The 13,413-nt window shown below is 31.4% G+C and overlaps 1 protein-coding gene across 3 annotated transcripts in view; it reads left to right on the top strand.

Annotated features, from left to right (window-relative positions):
• The window catches only part of LOC142322036 (phosphatidylcholine:ceramide cholinephosphotransferase 2-like), a 294,648-nt gene that overhangs the window by 15,783 nt on the left and 265,452 nt on the right, over positions 1–13,413 (top strand). For 2 of the 3 annotated variants that reach the window (XM_075360640.1, XM_075360637.1), the window contains exon 2: positions 1,343–1,903. The gene's annotated coding sequence lies outside the window, so the exon portion shown is untranslated. The remainder of the gene's footprint in view (positions 1–1,342; positions 1,904–13,413) is intronic. The other variant, XM_075360642.1, reaches the window with a different exon arrangement.

Raw genomic sequence — 13,413 nt, 5'->3', positions numbered from 1 at the left:
TTTACTTGTAACAGTCTGAGCTCAGTAATTTATACAGATTATGTTAGGAAATAAATATATGTTTTAACAAATTTTTTACTTTGTATACAAAATTTTACAATTACTTATATTAAATTAAGAACTAGTTTAATTATTTCTAGAATTTGATTATGTTTGTTCTTGAGAAATGGTTAGAGTAGAAAAAACAAAATTATTATAAATAATATGTTAACAGATTCTATGATTCTTTAAATTATTTTATTTTGACTGAAAAGTTATATTTTAACTCTTTTACAAATTTTCATGAACTTTGTAACAGAGTAAGTAACCTGGGACAGATTTTTAAGATTATTTTAAGAGAAATAAGAAGATTACTCATTTGTCCAAAATAAACTATTGCGTACTTGCGATAAATTCATTAGATGATTGTAAATATCTTTCATATAATTCATGCTCATTCATGATGAACAATTTGTTTGTTGTATACCTGTTAGATAATTCTCTTAAGTCTTATTAAGAAATAAAACAGATTTACGATTTGTACGTTAGTTTTGATTTAAACAATAAAATGGCATATTTTTGCTTTTATACAATAATTTCATTTAATACCCTGTTCCTTGAAGGTATCAAAAGAGTAAATAACAAAGTTAGTAAAAAATCCATCACTTAGGACAAAATTTAAAAAGGAAAAGTTACAAAATAATTTTAAAAACCATTAGAACAGTCAAAAAATAACTATCCACTGTTTTTAAAGTGTGTGGGAAGATCTGTTCCTGTTTTTAGTATTTATTAATTTTAATGAAATTTTTTGTATATAATCTTTCGACTTAATACTGCTATGCCTTTAAATTTACATTTTTTTTTTAATTTAGTTCACCACAAAGAAAAAAGAATTTTAATTAAGTTCATATGTAGTGTAGACATATGTGAAATCTAACTTGAACTTTTTTTGTTTCTCGTATAATTTCTATAAATTGATCGTATAATACTGTGTAGCTTCATTGTTTAATTCACTAGTTGTTTAAAGAGTTATTAAATTAATGTGCAAAGGATTGTAGAGCTAGACTATGAAATAGACATTTTCATCGATGTAATGGATGGCGCACTTAAAATATTTCAGTTTGTATTTTAGTTGAACTGATTTATTATTTTTATTGTTTAATAAATGTGAATCATTTTAGATCGATAAAATTTTGTTTTGCAATAATGAATGAAATTATTTTCACTGTTACATTTTTCACCATTGAGTGTTACCATTCACACCGATAATTGAGATAATCAGATTTGATAATGTATACTTGTTGTGGTTACTCGTTCTTGGGGTATTGCTATTATTTATTACTTTCATTCTTTTTTCTTTCAGGTTTTATGAAAATGGAGTGACTTGGATAAATGTCCTCTGAAAGAATACACTTGAGGGCTTGGTGAGTGTATTTTCAAAAGAAGTATATTTTCTGTGTATGCTTGGGAGCATATTCTGTATGGGCTGACGTCTTGCTTATTATTAATTTAATTGAAAGAAAATTGATCGGTTTTAAGCGCTAAATATTTATTCTGAATTGTTTTGTTGTCGGTGCTGATTCGTTGTTTAAAAAGCAAAAATTTAAATTGTGTCGTTAAAAAGTGTTATCGAAGGATTGTAGGAGACTGGAATAACAGCAATAGTTTTAAAGAATAATTTGTGTATATTTTGTGTTGAATCGTGAGTGATTTTAGTAGTAATGTCACGTTAGTGAATCTGCGAGTCCTGAAATCATTGACGTTTGAACGGGATGTCACATCCTACAGAAGGAGAAACACAACTGCATCAGAATAATTCTCAAACTCTTACTCGATGACCTTTCGTTAGGACCGATTCGGTCCCAGATTTGCGATCTCGGATTTCCTCAACTACGGAGCCGACATGCTTTGTTATTTCGACGGGGTGAGTTGTAATTGATAACTGGTATTTTTTGAAAGTGTTGATTCTTGTAGTGGCTGTAATGTATTGATTACTGCTTTTTGTTTGAAATTTTACCCCTTTATAATTAGTTTTATGAACCGTCTTTTGCCATGTGTAAACCTTGTTAATATTTATCTTGTCCCTGGTTGCCTTTACTTTTTCCCTGAATTTTACTTCCCATCTATCCTTGCCCTGTTAGTTTCCTTTTGCTTTTCCAATGCCTGGTTTCATCTATTCTGTATCGTTATTCTCTTGTATATGATCTTCAATTTACTTTTATTATTTTGCTTAGCTTTGTAGTAGCAGATCACATAATCTGAAAAGTCATTGTGTTATTTATTTAAAAATATTGAATTGTTTGTTGAAATTTGTATGAGAAATTTTTTTCGTATTTCTGTATCAACTGGAAACAATAAAATTATTGTAAATTTATTTACTAGAAATTTTAATTATTTTTAGAAAATGTTTTTAATAGGCAGTTATTTTACAGATCTTATAGTAGCCTTAGATGTCTCGATTTACAATTATTATTTATCCTTGTATGTTCTATTTTGTCAGTTACTTGAAGTTTTTGAACATTTATTATGAAAACTTGTAGAGAATTTAATTTTGAGAAACTTGATTCGAAATAGCCCGTTAAAAATAATAATCCCAAGTTCAAAAATCAGTTTTTATTACTAACACCGTATGAAAACTTTTAAATGGAATCGACTACAGAAAATTAAGTTAATATAAAATTGATGTAATGTTAAAAAAACAAAAATTGAATCGTTACATTTGATACATTTTACATTAAGTTTTCGAAAATCTGTTGTTTTACTTCAATACATATTTGCCTGCACGCTTTCGGATTGGTAGCGTTGTTCTCCGCAATTCTGTAAATTTCCTTAATTTGTGCGGCGGTATCTGTAATGAGTAACCAACTCTATACGCGTATGAAGTTTTCTCTCGTACACAATACTTTTCATCCATCCTCACGCGGATAATTGTAACGGTGTTAGATCAGGTGATCTTGGTGGCCAGGAGTGTGGCCCGCCACGGCAAATCCATCGCTCTGGAAATTGCTTATTTATGTATTATCACTTTACACATAAGAATATTGTTGTTGTCACAGTGTAAGTGATTAGCCTGACAATAGTTTCTCATGTGTAGGATCTGCCCGTCATGGTGATCGTGCCACTTTATTTTTTGTTTTGTAGTGTACAGTGGCGAACAAATTAATTAGAAACACAGTATTTTTAAGTGAACATTTTATTTTTAAAAGAAAAAATATTTAATAGTCAAACTTAATCAAATTTAATAGTTAATGTGTCCTTTGTTCTTGATTATCTCATTAATCCTCTTTGGTATTAATTCCACTAAGATAGAACAATGATTTTTGATTTCTTCATCTCGAAGCCGAACCTGTATCACTGAACTAATAAGGTCAGTTTTTGTGCTACAATTCATTTTCCCAAGTCTTCTTTTTAGTATGGCCCATAAATTTTCAATGGGATTCAGGTCGGGAGAGTTTCCTGGCCACAAGAGCACTCGAATTTTTTGAGTTTTGAAGAACTCTTGCTTTATATTACGTGCGACATGGAAAATTAATTCCGGGTTCTTCTGCAGAAGTTGGACTATTTTGCCGTATGTTAATGTAACGGGCCTCATCCTATTCGTAGGCATTAGTGCTTGTGGCCCTTCATCTGTAAAACATCCCCAAAACACCTTTTTGACGGGGTATTTAGGAGGTTGTTGCTGGTGTGTGGCGTAGTAGTCTTTTCATCTGAGTGTCGTGTGAAAAAATAACTTTCCACATCTCAATGGCCCATTGAAATCTTTTTGTCTTCATAGCCTGCGTCAGTAATTGCCTTTTTTTAGGTTTCCGAGCAATCCTTCCCACTGTCAACAATCTTCTACGAACTTCCATATCATAAACATTAGCCCCACTGGTTCTCAAGTCCCTATTAAGGTCAACAGCTGATAATCGTGGATTAATTTTGCTTATTCTTATTCGTGATCTATCCTGAGTAGCGTGGTTTTCTTTTTGCGTCCACATTTTCCTTTTCTCTTTGGAGAGACGGAACCTGTTTCCCTAAACCTTTTCCCGATTTCATTTACAGTACCTTCTTTCTTTCTTTTTCCTGTTTAGCCTCCGGTAGCTACCGTTTACATAATACTTCAGAGGATGATATGTATGAGTGTGAATGAAGTGTAGTTTTGTACATTCTCAGTTCGACCATACCTGAGATGTGTAGTAAATTGAAAACCAACCACCAAAGAACACCGGTATCCACGATCTAGTATTCAAGTCCGTGTAAAAATAGCTGGCTTTACTAGGACTTGAACGCTGGAACTCTCGACTTCCAAATCAGCTGATTTGGGAAGATGCGTTCACCACTAGACCAACCCGGTGGGTTTATTTACAGTACCTAACCCACGCTAAATACACTGGCAATCTGTCGTTGAATCATTTGTATGTGCTGTGACAGAGCAATAATTTTTTACCGCTTTCATAGGGTTATATCCATTGTATTAACTAGAAACGAATAATAAACGTATAACACAAATTCGCAAGGTCACCAAGAACTAATTGACAATGAATTATAAAAGCACAACAACCACTAATTCTGTTTGCATATGAATTAACAACATAACCTGAAACACCAAACAGTCTGCACAGATGAAAATTCCCTACAACAGAATAAAAAAATTCCCTTTGTTAGGATTAATTTGTTCGCTACTGTAGATGTCTTGTTGAATAGCTATTTGCGTTGTGTACATGAAAGGGTGGAGATGTATTTTGCGGATGTAGTATGCACTTTGTGTGTCTTTGAAGAAAGGCTGCAATCGTCGCAGGATGCTGATTCCAATCCCAGTATTCTTAACTTGAGAATTCCTTAAGGGGTTTAAGGAATGATGAATACAGAAAGTTACATAATTAAATTTTTATCTATTCAATTTTAACAACACAGTTGTACCACAAATGTTTGTTTACAAAGTATGCGATCAGTTACTGCTTTAACTAAATAATTTTATTTTAAATTTGTGAAATTATGTAAGAATTTCAAAAATTATTATCATAAAGCTATTAATCTTAAGTGTTTTTCTTAAATGTTTACATCATGATATTAACCTTCACGCCTCATAGTAGATTTATTTCCACACGTTTCTCCTGCGACAGCATCATTACCTGCAACCAGACAAAATGAAATAGAAATATTAGAATTTCGACTATAGTGGGGGAGTTTGACACCTGTATATTGACAATATTATATATATATATATATATAAACAATATTATATATATGAAAATAAACAATTGTAAATTATGATTGTAATTTAAATCATTGACTTTTTTCCACCGGATTGCACGTAATTATTTATCTCAGATAATACGTAGTAAAAAATTACATAATGGTATTCGATAAAAAATAATCATTGTTCTTTATTCAGTTGAAATCTATTCTAGTCATTAGTGAATGTAATAGTAAATAAATTAATAGTTATTGCTCTAGTAGGAGAATAAATTTATCGTTATTGTTAAAAAAATCTTAAATTATGTTTTTCCTTCGTAGATGTTTTGTGGTTTTTTTTCATTGTTACCTTGATGACTTAACATATGTTATCATTATTTTGTTGTGTTTATATCTATATATGATTTATTAATTTTTATTAAATTTGTTTCTTATTAATTATAAAATGCTTTTTTAATCCTTTCTATAATAATTGTCCGAATATTTATTTCCCAACCTTTTTTTGTGACAAATAAAAAGAATATGTATCGCCAGTCTTTCTCTGTAACTTCCTGGAATTCCTTCTGTGGTTTTTTTATTTTATTGAATGATATCTAATTTATTGTACGATGTAGTTTTTTTACTTCGATTATAGGGTTATTACTGCTTTTTGTTCGTACCAATTTTTGTCCGAATCCTCTGAAACCGCATGAATGCGAAACGTCCAGTATGATTGTTAGAAGTTGAATAGAAGCCTGCTTGGATTTTTTTTTAAGAGTATACGCCATTGCAGTTACTGATGAATCGTTAAAATATTTTCAAGCGGTAAAAAAGAAAAACGCTCTATATTTATTAAATTGAAGCCGTTCGATCCACATAGTAATTCATTTATTGTTCTTCTTCGATTTTTAATTGCAGGGAAAAATTTTTGCTCAAAAAATACATTTCTTAGATAGTTCTATTAAAAACAAAATCTATTGATAGTTACTTGTTTGATTAATGATGCTGTATCCGCTGTAAAGTATACTATATTTTCTAATTATTTTATTATTCTTTTATAATGATTTTCATGTTATGTTAAATATTTCAACTAACTCGGTGTAGTAAGAAATATTAACAGAACCTTTGCAGTAAAATTCGTTTCTGTACGAAGTACGTCTCTGTCAAAAGATCTTTTTCATTTTTAAATCGCATAATAATTAAAGAGATGAAGTTTTTAAGGTTTTTGCAAAATATCGAATTTAATTTTTAAATCAATCACTGATTTACTGTATTTCATCGCAATTTTATTAGGTTGCGATTATAGAAATGCATTCTCTTTACTTCGTTTACTGAGAGTTTTCCCTTTTCTTCTGTTTAGCCTCCGGAACCACCGTAAGGTATTATTTCAGAGGATGAATGAGGATGATAAACATGAATGTAAATGAAGTGTAGCCTTGTACAGTCTCGGGTCGACTATTCCTGAGATGTGTGGTTAATTGAATTCCAACCACCACGGAATACCGGTATCCACGATCTAGTCTTCAAATCGTATAAAAGTAATTGCCTTTATTAGGATTTGAGCCTTAGAACTCTACTCAGAGCTAAGAGCAATAAATAACATGCTGCTCAGGCGTAAATAATTTACTGCTTTATGTCGTTTTAGCTTCATTTAAACCTACATCGTCACTTTCAATATTAAGACTTATTTCTTAACTTACTTATGGCAAAAGTTACGTTTAAAATTAATTAATTAATTTAAAAAAATATATATTACAACGAAACTTCGGTCAAAATTTGATTGTATTTCGTTTATTTATTTTGGGGTATGAAGGAAGTTTATAGAAGAATAAAAAATTAATCCGTTTACTGCTGAAGATCCGATTGGTAACTTACTTTATCCCGTTGCAATTTTATTTATTTCCATCTGCTCTTGCTGGATTTGCTTTCTACATAAAGGCTACTTATTTAACTACCGATAGATGAAATTACAGTATATTAAAGAAAAGACGAAGTAAACTATATACTAAAGAAAATAAAAACATTACTGAACTTGTGTGAACTTAGCTTGATTCTTTTTTTTTTGTTATATTAATCTGTTATAGGCTTTCTATTTTGTTTAATAATTTTAGGAAGCCATTTGACATTTACTTCAGGTAAATGTTTTGTTGACCTTACGTGATGATTTTATGTAGTCCAGGGCTTTGCTGTTGCTGCTGTCATGTGTATTTCTGGGATTAGGAGCTCTGGTGTTGAGAGTACTGCCCCCGGTTTATTTTTAACAAATCATTCATATGTGTCTTATGTAAATATTTTTACCCTCGCGGCCTTGTGTCTTGAGTACGGTTAATTTTTTTTTTAAATCTCCGATAGCTTTTTCATTTAATAATTAATTTTTACCGTTAATAAATTTTACCAGATATATATTCGAATAATTGGCAGATGGAAGTTGTTAATTTTGTTCATTTTTACTCTTAATTGTATAATACATGTAAAATATTATTTTCTTGTGATTTAAAGATGCTTTAGTAGTTTAGTAAATAATGTGTAAAACTTTTAATTACATTTAAGTAGAATGTGCACGTTTTGTTAAAGCAGCGTATAATTTAATAAAGAAACAACTGATTCCAACCGATATTTAAACTCTCTCTCGCTCTTTCACTCTGTCTGTTTATTAAAATAAAAACATCAGCTAAATACTCTTTGCAAAGAAAAATTATAAATTTATCATAAAAAGATGAACGATATGTTATTTATGGTGATAGTTTTAATGTCATCTCTAATAGTTGTGGATCTTTTCTTTGTGTTATTATTACACGGCAAAATCATTCATTTGTGTGGACCTTTCTCTTTCGTGTTTAGCCTCCGTTAATTACCGTTCAGATAATACTTCAGAGGATGAATGAGGTTGATATGTATGAGTGTAGTCTTGTACAGTCTCAGTTCGACCATTCCTGACATATGTGATTAATTGAAACCCAACCACCAAAGAACACCGGTATCCACGATCTAGTATTCAAATCCGTATAAAAATAACTGACTTTACTAGGACTTGAACTCTGGAACTCTCGACTTCCACATTTGTGTAGACCTAAATATTTTTTAATTCTTTACATTGGCCCATTTTTAGTAAACATCATGATTAAATTCATCTATTCTACGTTAATGTGATTATGTATAGAAAAAGAAATACTATTCGACAAAGCGAAGTTCATATTTGTGAAGGATCGTAGCCCTGTTGTTTTATTTTGCTATATACAGAGAGCTGGAGATATGACACAACAGTACAGTCTGGGCTTAGTGCTACTGAACAAAATGACATGCTTGTCAGTCCGTTCTAAGCAACAAATGTAGTCCGTTTAAAATACGTCACTGTATTTTATTTGTGTTTATTATTAATACAAATACGTATTTGTATAAATTATACAAATTACGTAATGCTTATAACTACACGCGTATTTTAAACTTCTAACCCGTAATTTTATTACTCACGTGTCTCTGTCATATCATTTACTTAAACGAAAACAATTGATGTAAGAAATTTATATTTATTTGCTTGTATATAATTTTTTTACTGGAATATATTTTAATCATGGTTATACAAGGTTATCATAAAAGAATGGTGCGGTTTCAGTAATTCATAGGAAGATTGTAGGGAAATTTCTAGATGTTATATTGGTACCCCTGAAAGCCTCCAACCAAAAGTTTGTTTATCAGCAGTTGTAACCACGTCAGTTCTTTTATTGTTGTTGCGGTGAGTTTAGTGAGTTACTATGTTCTCGGATAAAGACAAAGCAAAGTGTGTTTTATTGATGGCTGAATTAAAATCCGTAATTTTAGTTCAACGTGCATTTCGACGTGAATTCGGAAGAGATCCTCCACACAAAATAACATAACACGTTGGTTCAAACAATTCGAAGAAACTGGATCAGTTAAGAAACAGAAATCAACCGGCAGACCAAGTGTACTAGACGAAACGGTTGAACTAATTAGACAATCGGCAATTAGAAGTCCTGGGAAGTCCATCCCCCGTCGAAGCGTCGAATTAGGTATTCCAGAATCAACACTTCACAAAGTTTTACATAAAAAACTGAAATTACACACTTATAAAATCCAGATACTGCAGGAATTGAAACCCGATGATGGTGTAAAACGTTACAATTTCGCTGTTGAAATGTTGGACAGAATAAGTGAAAACGAATCATTTTTAGACGATATAATTTTTACAGACGAAGCTACATTCCATGTGAATGGATGTGTTAACAGACACAATTCACGAATATGGGGCTCTGAAAACTCACACGCAATTATTGAGAAACAACGCGATTCGCCTAAAGTTAATGTTTGGTGTGGTGTGTTGAAAAATCGTGTAATAGGGCCTTTCTTCTTTGCTGAAAAAACAATTAATGGAGTTGTGTATTTTGACATGTTAACCAATTATTCCTTTCCTCAGCTGGATGAACTCGAAAACATTCATCGACTTCATTTCCAACAAGATGGTGCTCCCCCGCACTTCAATGCATTGGTCACAGACGCTTTGAACGAAAAATTTGTAGTTCGATTGATAGGCCGGCAAGGACCTATACTTTGACATCCAAGGAGTCCAGACCTGACACCTTGCGATTTTTCTTGTGGGGGTACATTCAAAAGCGTTGTTTATACACAAAAAATTCGCGACCTAAACCACTTAAAAAACAGAATTAATGAAGCAATGACAACCATTAACGAAGAAATGTTAACTAATGTTTAGAGAGAAGTTGAGTATCGTTTGGACATTTGTCGAGCGACTGAGGGCGCACATATTGAAATTTATTAATTATGCAAAAAAATGTTTGAGACGATAAATTTGAAAAATAAAAAACATAAACTGTAAGTAATTCTGTTTTAATTTAAACCAAGTTCAAAACCGCACCATTCTTTTATGATAACCCTGTATTTTAAAGTATATTGACTAAGAAAACGATTGCTATTACGAGAGGTTGATAAAAAAATTCGTTTCATCCTTGCCGTGTTCTTGACAACTGAAAGGATTATATTAATGTCTTGTGGTGGCAGCACTGGTTGTCTTGTCTTCATGCTCCCCCAGCAGCAATTCTATACGACATTCAGTACGTGTGTAGTGTCGTCAATATAGCGTGTCCTCTAGAGGTTTCGTCCAGCACAGAAGTGCGTTCAGCAGCTCGATTTTTGTGGGCAAAAAATTACAATTGTTGTGAAATTCATCCCCAAATTGTTGAGGTATACGGTAGAATGCAATTTCACGCCACATGATCACAAAATGGTGCCAAATGTTCAGAAACGAGAGAACAAATGTGAGTGACGAACTGTGTGCTGGGCGTGCTTCAACTGCAAACACGACGAGCAACGCGGAACGCGTGAATCAAATGATCTTGAGTAGCCGGCGCATTAAAATTAGAGAGATTGCAAGTGAACTTAACATCAGTTATGGTAGTGTGCGATTATTCACGATCAGCTTGGTTACCGTAAGATGTGTGCACGATGGGTGCCGCATTTGTTGACCGACAACCACAAACATCAACGTTTTGCGTCTACTCTTTCTTTTCTTCAACGTTATTCCAGGACTGGTCCACAGTTTTTGAAATAAATCATCATAGAGGATGAGAGATAGGTACTTCATTACACTCCTGAGACTAAACGAGCATCACATGAATAGACACAAAAATTCGCCGTAGCCAAAGAAAGTGAAAAACATCCCCTTTTGTACGAAAGGTTATGCTAACAGTCTTTTTCGATTCTGAGGAAGTTTTTTACAGTGTATTTTTGCCTCGAGGAACAACAACCAATGCCGAATCTTACTATAAGACTTTAAAAAAATTACGTAAAGCCATCAAAGATCGAAGACCCGGAAGATTGAGCGATGGGGTCGTTTTTCTTCACGACAACGCTACTTCTCATTCAGCTTATATGACAAAGGAGTTATTGCAAAAAAGTGGGAAGTCTGGTCTCATCCGCCTTACAGCCCTGATCTAGCACCAAGCGACTACCACCTGTTTGCTCCTCTCAAGCGAGACCTGGGAGAGGAGCGTTTCGCTAATGATGATGAACTGAAGGAAGTGGTCCTTAAATGGTTGAAGAAATTGAACGAAATTTTTATAAGAGTGGAACTGAAAAACTTGTCACAAGGTATGAAAAGTATTTAGAAAAACGTTATGATTATGTCAAAAAATAGATAAAAATACGTAGTTTTTTTCAATAAAAAAAAAATTGTTTATAAATATATGTTTGTTTCATAGAGGGGGTGTAACTTTCATTCTGATCGTCCCTCATATTACAAAATAACATGACAAACTATAAAATTCATTCTTTATACAAAAACAGCCGTAATTAAGCAGAAGAAAAACTGATCTTTTTTATTAAAAATTGAAATTAAAATGACATCAATTAATTCTTTGATATAAATAAAGCCTGATTAATAATATCATGTTATTTAACACTATTACGATGTTCGTCTGCGTCCATACACATAGACAATAATGTTTAAAACAGCAGTGTAATCTCATGGCAGAAGTCGCACTTACGTTATTAGCACCACTGGAACGTGACTGTACACAGCAGTAGTTCGTAAAGTCTCCGAATATGCACTTCGCTTTGTCAACTAGCAAGTTAATAGAATTAAGATGTTATACACTGTGTTAATACCCGAAATACTATCTAAACATTACATGCATCGGGCACAGATCACAAGTGATTTTGTTGCGGAATTCTTCATTGTCCAGCATCTTTTGTTTATTTTACATCATTTTATCTTTTTTAATTAGTTCTTTTCATTATCGTTACCTTACTTCATTTTTTTTTTCATTATCGCGATAAAACTACTACTTTCGGTTTCAATTAAACTTTTCTATTCACTATTATAGTTAATTTTAATTTTTTTAACTTTTAAGAGATAGGAAACGGGATTTCTCTGGTTGAATTTTTTAGAAAGAATATTTACTTAAACGTAAAAAAATAATTGTTAAAGAATGGGGAAAATTTTTCTTAGTACAAATTTTTTACATTAGTTTTAACTCTATACACAATGAGATTTTTCTGATTGGGAAAAAAATTAACGAAACTAAAAAAAAATTTTATTTTTTTTCCTTAACTAATATACAACAGGTCGACTGCTTATTTATTACTAACAATCAGCAGTAAAAAGGTTTCATGCAGATATGTGATTAGTTTTTGCATCCGTTTTTTTACTCAAGATAAATAAAAATAAACTGTGTTTTTTATTATGACAGCGGTTAAGTTATGTAGGTCTAAAGTATAATTAATTATCTTTACTTTTGTTGTCCACGTAAGTCATGTAGGTTGGTTTTTCAAAATGATTGTGCAGTAATTTTATTTTGTACTGAAGGTCATTAGAAATGGAAGTGAATGTCAGTTCTATCCTCGCCTAATATTAGTATGTTTGTGTAGGCTTGGTGTATTATTATTTTTATAAATAAACATTCCCTTTTTTCTCCAGATAAGTAAATTAGATGTATTTTAAATCTATTGATATCGAATAATTTTTTTCTTTTGCCAAGTTGAAAAGTGTTAACTACACATTTCAACTCTGAACAATTTATTTAAACGCCCAACTGATTATTCATTTTGTGTAATAATTTTTAAAAAAATAAAAATTGATTAATTTTTATACATCATTTTTTTGTTAGTATTTTTTTTTTACTGAACGCAAAATGAAATAAATGAGGTATTTTTTTTTAAATCCTGTTTTTCCTGCTATCATACTAGGAATTAAATTATTTACAAGATTTAAAGTATACCACATCTTATTTTTATTTATTAGCAGTTAATCCCTTTTCCCCAAAAAACTGAAAAAATAAGTTTTTGAATTTCCAACTGGTTGTTTTTTTTATAGAGATATGAATACCACCCTGTTGGAGCAACATTTATTAATAATAATTCTTTAGGTAAAATTATATCACATCTAAAATCTTCATCTTATCCTTTTAAATGTTTACGGAAATCCAGTATTGTTGAATTTTTTTTACCTTTCAGGCTATAAACGTGGTAAATCTTTTATTGTCTTACCTTACACGGGCCTTGATTTCGAGTTAAGACAATAAAAGATTTCATTACATTAGTACAGTATACTCATTTTTTTTTTAAATTTGAAAAATATTTGTTGCATTTTTTCAAATTATATTTTCTTTTCGTTCTGGTTATTTTTGGGACTTTTTAAAAAAAAAATCTGATGTGGGCGCTACGTGACTTCCTTGTACGCCTATTAAATTACATACACAAATTTTTTAAATGAAAAGTACATAAAATTTATTTCATTAATAACTT

The sequence above is a fragment of the Lycorma delicatula genome, chromosome 3 (assembly GCF_047948215.1).
Source record: "Lycorma delicatula isolate Av1 chromosome 3, ASM4794821v1, whole genome shotgun sequence".
In the NCBI taxonomy this organism is placed as follows: Eukaryota; Metazoa; Arthropoda; class Insecta; order Hemiptera; family Fulgoridae; genus Lycorma; species Lycorma delicatula.
Note: the sequence above shows the minus strand (reverse complement) of the source record. Positions and strands in the feature narration are given on the sequence as shown.